The sequence below is a fragment of the Sorghum bicolor genome, chromosome 6, assembly GCF_000003195.3.
Source record: "Sorghum bicolor cultivar BTx623 chromosome 6, Sorghum_bicolor_NCBIv3, whole genome shotgun sequence".
In the NCBI taxonomy this organism is placed as follows: Eukaryota; Viridiplantae; Streptophyta; class Magnoliopsida; order Poales; family Poaceae; genus Sorghum; species Sorghum bicolor.
This window is the reverse complement of record NC_012875.2, coordinates 17,962,411-17,969,772: the sequence shown is the minus strand read 5'-3', so window position 1 is coordinate 17,969,772 and position 7,362 is coordinate 17,962,411. Positions and strand designations below refer to the sequence as shown.

The window sequence follows — 7,362 nt, the reverse complement described above, 5'->3', positions numbered from 1 at the left end:
AACTCTAAGCTATCGGATCAAGCCTCGAACTCGTCTCGTAATGGGCCAAGCCTCCTGGCCGAAGTCTAGCCGTAAGGGTATAGGGGTTTATACCCCCACATTCATCATATGTTCTTCCTTGCTATCATCATCATTATCATGAACCATTTTACTTAGTGAATGCTACGTTTGCTGTTGCTCTTCAAGTTCTCACTATACGGGAGAGACGGCGATTCGAATCGATTCCTATCTAGCTGGAGGGTTATTCCTAGCACTCACCCAAGCATCTCCCGTCGGAGAGCAAGCGGGTCACCTTGGGTACGACTCAGGAATCGCGGCTCCGATCAGCGCCGCACTCCCAGGGCTACCACTCCGCCAGGGAGGTCAGGACTTTTAACTCACCTGCCTTTGGTCCTACACCAATGGTCCCCCGCAAACCGCACTTCCTCCGATAGTGCGCACTTTATACTTGCCGGTCTTCCGGCCTGAGTCATACTACTAGGCTTCGCGGTCGGAACGAGTTATCCGGCCAACTAAGTGTCAGGCATGCGTTCAACATGGCAAGAGGACGTACAACGATCGGTCCTTAGCTACCATAGACGGAGTTACTACAACCTTGCAAAACTCCGCCCGGCTTAAGTCATTTTAATCAGGTTCTTTTCCATGATAGCACATTTAGTCAATCGTGATCCGACACAACCCTATTTCGCGTAGGTGACTGGATATCACACGACTTCTACCGATTAAAGCATGGCTAAGCTGCTACTCGGTCCTAACTCTACAACCAGGTAATAGTGAGATATCTGGACAAGGCGTGAGTATAATGCAGCAAGGGTTTCATCACAACTCCTATACGTAATGCATCAATAGATATAACATAATCAAGATTGCTTTTGAAATTAAAGTGGGACACTTAAGATGCTCTGGGGCTTGCCTTTCATGAACGAAGCTGGCTCGTGATTAGGGCACTGGACCTCCTCTTCGGGCTCCTCTTGTCCGGCTTGCTGGACCTCCGCCTCCGGATTGAACTCCTGGCCTTCGGGCTTCGCTTGATGGAGCTCCAATGAAGCTGTCGTTTCCGGCGCACCTATTGCATGCACGATGAATAAGAATGTGTGCATACTATATGAGGATGAATGCTTGGCAACATAATTAGAGCTTCACTGGACACTCATTTACGGAGTAACTCTCATAACAAGCTCACACAAGATAACTAACTAACTTACCAAGACTTAGCAAGTCTGCTACAACTAAAAAGACTAAAGAGTGGACATATTTTGGTGCAACAATCTATCTTCGTCCTGTCCGTCTGCCTGGCGTGCGACACTCGCTCCCTCCCTTCCGCTCCGCCAATCACGGGTTGCGTCATCTCCCTTCGCTCCCCCAATCACGCCGCACACGGCATCCCCATCCCTGCACCCAACGCGAGGGCGCCACCAGGAGGACGCGATGGCCGCCCACCAGACGCCGGCGTCCTCAAGGGCCGGGCCTCCACGGCGCCCTCGCGTCCTCCTGGCGGCCTCCGGCAGCGTGGCCGCCATCAAGTTCGAGGCCCTCTGCCGCAGCGTCGCCGAGTGGGCGGACGTCCACGCGGTGGCGACCGCATCCGCGCTGCACTTCATCGACGAGGCCTCCTTCCCCGACGGCGTCCCGCTCTACATCGATGACGACGAGTGGTCCCGCTGGAGGCAGGTCGGCGACAAGGTCCTGCACATCGAGCTGCGCCGGTGGGCCGACGCCCTCGTCATCGCGCCGCTCTCGGCCAACACCCTCGCCAAGGTCGCCGGCGGGCTGTGCAACATCCTCACCTGCGTGGTGCGCGCCTAGGACTACAACAAGCCCGTCTACGTCGCGCCTGCCATGAACACCTTCATGTGGGACAACCCCTTCACGGCGCGCCACCTCGCCGTCCTGCGCGACCTCGGCATGTCCATCGTCCAGCCGGTCACCAAGCGTCTGGCCTGTGGGGACTACGGCAACGGCGCGATGGCGGAGCAGTCGGAGATCTGCAAGACCCTGGTGCTATTCTTCGATCCACAACATCTTCAGCACTAGCTAAGCTCTTCAGTTCTGTTCGCTTTCTATATGAGATGTCTGATGTGACCTGCTTGATCTAAACAATGTTTGCAATGGCATCGTACATGGCATGCTTCTCGTAAAAAAAAAAGAATCCACTCCCTAACCCATCTACAGCAAACCCCTCAAGCGGTGGGACACGGTAAGTCCTGCTCCTCACTTTCATTCCTTTTTTTCCTATCCTCTTCATGGTGTCGTTTAGGCAGTGTGCCAGGTTAGCTGTTCTAAGCAACGGTGGCATAGGAATTTCAAAATAATTCAGAAACAAGGAAGTTGAGTATTGGCCATTGGTATCCTTAATTGACGATGGTAATTGTGTTCCTCTTGCGGTTTGCAGGTACTGACTTGATAAAGCTGCGATTTTAGAATCACATAGACTCTGTAGTTCTGCAACATCTAGCCACTCTGCAAAATTGTGTTATCCTTTGCAGACAATTTTCAATTTTCCTTTTTCAAGTACGATACCCTGTTTTTATAGAAAGAGAATAAGGTCGTATGTATATCTCGGCCATACTGGTTTATAAAAACATCCCAAACATAGGCTGCCACTATCAAATCAATCAGCATCTGTTATGGTAGTGGCATAGCACTGGACCCCAACACGCTATTTATCTGATGCTCATATGTTACTTCGCAGATTGCTTATGCAAGTCTTCTGATCCTATTAAGTTCTTGTGCCATTATCTGAGAATTCTTATGTGATTATCTGATAATTTTTGGTCAATTAATGAATACCACACACACTCTTTCTATGCAATTTAGGCTGCAGACATTCTTAGACCGGCCAGCAACCTGGTCTATCAACATGATCAACTGAACATCAAGTTTGAGGTATTCATATTTTTCCATTTACATACAGATTTCTTTTTTGATACTAATCACCATCCTAGCTTAGTACAACTAAATGATGCATGTTTAACAGTGCAGAACCTATCGAATGTTACAGTGCCTCCAGTTTTTTTTACTACTTACGATCTGCACTTTAGATGCATAGATAACAGTTGATCTGAATATGTCATTTTTCCTTTTTATCCTAGAACTCCAAGACCATTATGAAAGGTTGAACAGGATTAGAAGTTCTGAAGCTATATTGTTTCCCAATTGTCAATAATATACAGTTAAAAGTAAAAAGGCTAGATCTGACCTATGAGTACAGTATTTTGACAAATTAGAGAAAGTAGTAGGGATTTGTTTCCAATGATGTGTTGTTGTCCTATGGAAGAGAAGATAAATGAAACATGATCTTATACACGTGGTTCCTCTTATTTTGCAGCGGTGTCTCGATCTGGTAGCATGAAAATAGTACAAGACTTGTGATATTTATAGATAATATATATGTGGTTGAGTTTGATTCTTAATAGAATCAACCAGATACATTACTCTTACTCATGAATGTTTTTCCGTAACACATGAGTATTTACGAACTTTGTTTTTTTTTATTAAATGTAACTTTGATGTTTTTATTTAATTTTACAATATTTTTATCTCATGGTGCGATCCATGTGTTTTTAATATAAAGTTTAGTTATCCCGTAGCAACGCACGGGCACGCACCTAGTCAACTATAAACAGCAACAACCAAATAACAGTGCAGCTCAGAAAATAAATCATAACTAAAGCTATACAGATCCAACAAACATGAATGAGGACATTCTGGAAAGCTTATGAAATTGTTTACATTTCATCTTTAGACATCAGAGCAAGATTCACAAGTTAAATAGGTCAACTAAACAAAGTTCCAGGTTCTGTCCCAGAAAAACAGAGAACTTTTAAACTACTGGACCAAAAGATCCCAAATTTTAACTACAGCTAGTTCATAAAGTTTACAACAACTTTGATTTAGACAAGTCTTTCGGAAAACCAATTTATCATGAAGGAAAGGTTAGATTACTCCCTTGCTATCCAGAACAGCTATAAACCTTTAATTAATTATTTGATGACATAGCCTACACATATTTAGTGCCAACCAAATGGCTTACAAGCACAAACATAGCCTAAGGTTACCAGAACATCATATGTTAACCACTAAACATTTAATAACAAGGCATTTATTAATTTAATTCCATAAAAGGACATAATTACAAGATACTAACAAAGGTGCTCAGAAAAATCTACAAAAATTACAGAGGCACAAGCATGGCATCTAGACATTACCACAAAATTTTCAGAGCAATTGTACATGCCAAACTTAAGATAAATATTTAACATGTAACAAGGTGCTTATTTCATTACTCCACAATACTTTGTAGAACTTAACCACACGGTCTCGTGTCACCCGTTCCTTGCGGTCAACAACCGCTACAGGTTTCTCCTCATACACCAAGTCAGATTTCAACTTGATATTCCGAACTTCCACTCGCTCCTCCGGAACGCGAAGGCATTTCTTCAATTGTGATACGTGAAAGACGGGAAAAATAGCTCGAAGCTCAACTGGTATTTGAACTTTGTATGCTACGTTCCCTTTTCTCTTGAGAATCATAAGGACCCACATAACGAGGTCCAAGCTTTCGCTTGACTCCGAACCTTTGTACGCCTTTCATCGGAGACACCTTGATGTACACATGGTCACCGACTGCAAATTCAATCAACTTCCTTCTCTTATCAGCATAACTTTTCTGATGAGCTTGAGCAGCTTCCAGATGTTGCTGGATGGTACGGACTTGCTGCTTCGCTTCGTTCACGAAATCGATGCCATAATACCTTCGCTCCCCGGGTTCCACCCAATTCAATAGGGTTCGACACTTTTGACCATACAGGGCTTCAAATGGAGCCATCTTGATGCTCTCTTGGTAACTATTGTTATAAGAGAACTCAGCTAACGGCAACCACTTTACCCAAGAACCCTTTGAAGAAAGAGCAAATGCCCTCAACATGTCTTCTAGGATTTTGTAACACCCTAGGTGTTAAGCATGCACTTAGTCTTATCAAAACATTCATAAGCATTCTCATCAAGCATAGCATCACATGAGCATGTCATCCATCCAAAGTGTGATTCTATGTGCTTTATTATAAGTGATTTAAATGTGTTAAAAATATGATGCTTGCTCCTAAAATTGTGAAATATTCAAATTAGGTTGAATTGTGTGAAAAAGGATTTAAGAGTATTTTTGTGAAATTTTTGGAGCCATAGGATTTGAGAAATAGAATTTATACAAAAATCCCCAAAATGAATTTATTTGAAAACCTAGAACTAGTTTTAATCTGTAATTCAAATTATATTTGGAATTTGGCCTTGCTTATTAAAACAAAGTTGTAGGGTTTTTGTTTTCGAACAACTTCAATTTTGGGAAAAAAAGATGAAAGTGATTTTTAAATAGTTCAAATGAATTTAGAAAGAACTTGAGAAAAGAATTTCAAAAAAAAAAGAAAAGGGGACGGGCGCTGCTGGACCGACACGCCTCCCGTTCGGCTCAGCCAGCAGCCCGGCCTGCCTCCCCCTCCCCTCTCTCTCCCGCGCGCGGCGCCCGCCTCGCCCCATCCCACGACGGCCACGTGGCGGCCGTACGCCGGCGTTGGGCGCGCCGCGGCCGACCACCCCCTCCCCCCTGGTCGGGACGCCACCCTGCGTCCCCAGACGCTCCCCCCACTCTGTCGCCCGCGCCCTCTCTCTTCTCCCTCTGTCCGCGCGCGCAGCAGCAGCAGCAGCTCTGCCCGCGCCATTGCCGGAAAAAGCTCCGCCGCTCGCCGCCGGTGGCACCAGAGCTCCAACCTCGACGCCTAGGACACCAGCGCACTCGTCGTCGCCGCAGTAAGCCCCTGCGTACGCTCTACCGAGGTGAGAAGCAGTCGTGCGCTGTGAATCGCTCGTCGGAGTTGCTCCGACCTCGCCGGAGAGCTCCGCCACGACGGATCTCGCTGTATCCCGCCTCTTTTCGCTCGCTCTTTGGTGCGTTAGGTCGTTAGTGTGGTGAGGAAGCTCGGAGGGACACTTGCGCGCGCTCTACCGCACCGGAGCGGCCTGGCCATGGCGAGCAGCGCCGCCGTGCCGCCATGCATGCTCGTCGGAGGTGTTCCGGTCATCCTCCGGCCGATCCAAGGGCACCCCTGGGTGCGCCTCGCTGCGGGGAGCACGATGGTGCTCACCCCGCGGCCGGGGACCTCGCCGTCGGCGAGAGCCGGCCGGCCGAAGATCGGCCGGTGTGTTGCATGGCTGACCCGTGGGGTCACGGCCCCTGGATCCCACCTGTCAGTGCCTCTGCGGGTGTGGATCTGGGTTTTCTTAAATAAAGTTTTTCTAGAAATCATTTTAAATCTTGTAAAATCTATATCTTGAGTTATATGTTTCCAAAATTGGTGAAACAAATTTTGGTGTGCTCTCTGTTCTCAGATCTACAGTTTGATGTAATTGCATGTCATGTTTGAACACTTTTTCTGGACAGAAATAAATAATCCATGTTTTTGCTGGAATTGGAAAATGCATAGTAATTAAAATATGACTCAGAAAAATGTGAAACTTGTTTTGCTGGCTCTGCATGTATGTTTAGTCACTGGGAAAATTTTGCTACACATTATTTGGGGTATGAATAAGTTTGTGGTGATTTAAAGGCTTGCATGGCAGGGGTTTATGTTTTTTAATAAATATTTGGATCATGCAATGAATCTGGAAATTTTTGTAGATGTTTCTCATGATACTAAGCAAATTATAAAAATATAAAATCTACTGTTTGACACTTATACCACAGTAGAGTATTTGTATTTGCCTTTAGGAATTAATTTTGTGATTTTTGTAGCTCAAAATAAGTGTCCAAAAATTTTGAAAAATTTATGGTAGACCTTATGTTTGACTGGTAGTCTCCTGTAATTTTTGTGGAATTTATTGGTAAACAGAAATGCATGCTATTTTGATGGGTCCAAAGAAATGAATAAAGAAACTATGAATTGTTATATATGGTTTAAATAGAATAAAAGGGGTTTGGTGTATCTTTGAAGCATCTTGTGAGTTTGCTGGTTAAACTTGAGAATAATTTGTAGAAAAGAAAGAATTAGATGCTTAGTGTGTTTACATGCTCTTGGATGACGTTGACTACCTTGTAGATGACCATCTAAACCATCTATGCACCATGTCATAGTCATCGGGTATTCTCTCGCATGAGCATTGCACCCCGGGCGTCTCGCACTCCACTTATGAGCACACATGCATCATACAGGCTCGCAGGAGAACGAGGTGGGACCCGAGGAGCAGGAGGAAGCACCGGAGCAGGAACCTCTGAGAGTGTCAGAACCCGGAGAGGAGCTGCAGGAGTGCCCGGATCATAAGCCGAGCACGTTCGAGAAAGGCAAGCCCTGGAGCATTCTAAGCCTCCCTATT

The 7,362-nt window shown here is 45.5% G+C and overlaps 1 pseudogene; it reads left to right on the top strand.

Annotated features, from left to right (window-relative positions):
- On the top strand, window positions 1,429-3,523 carry LOC8069451 (annotated as a pseudogene).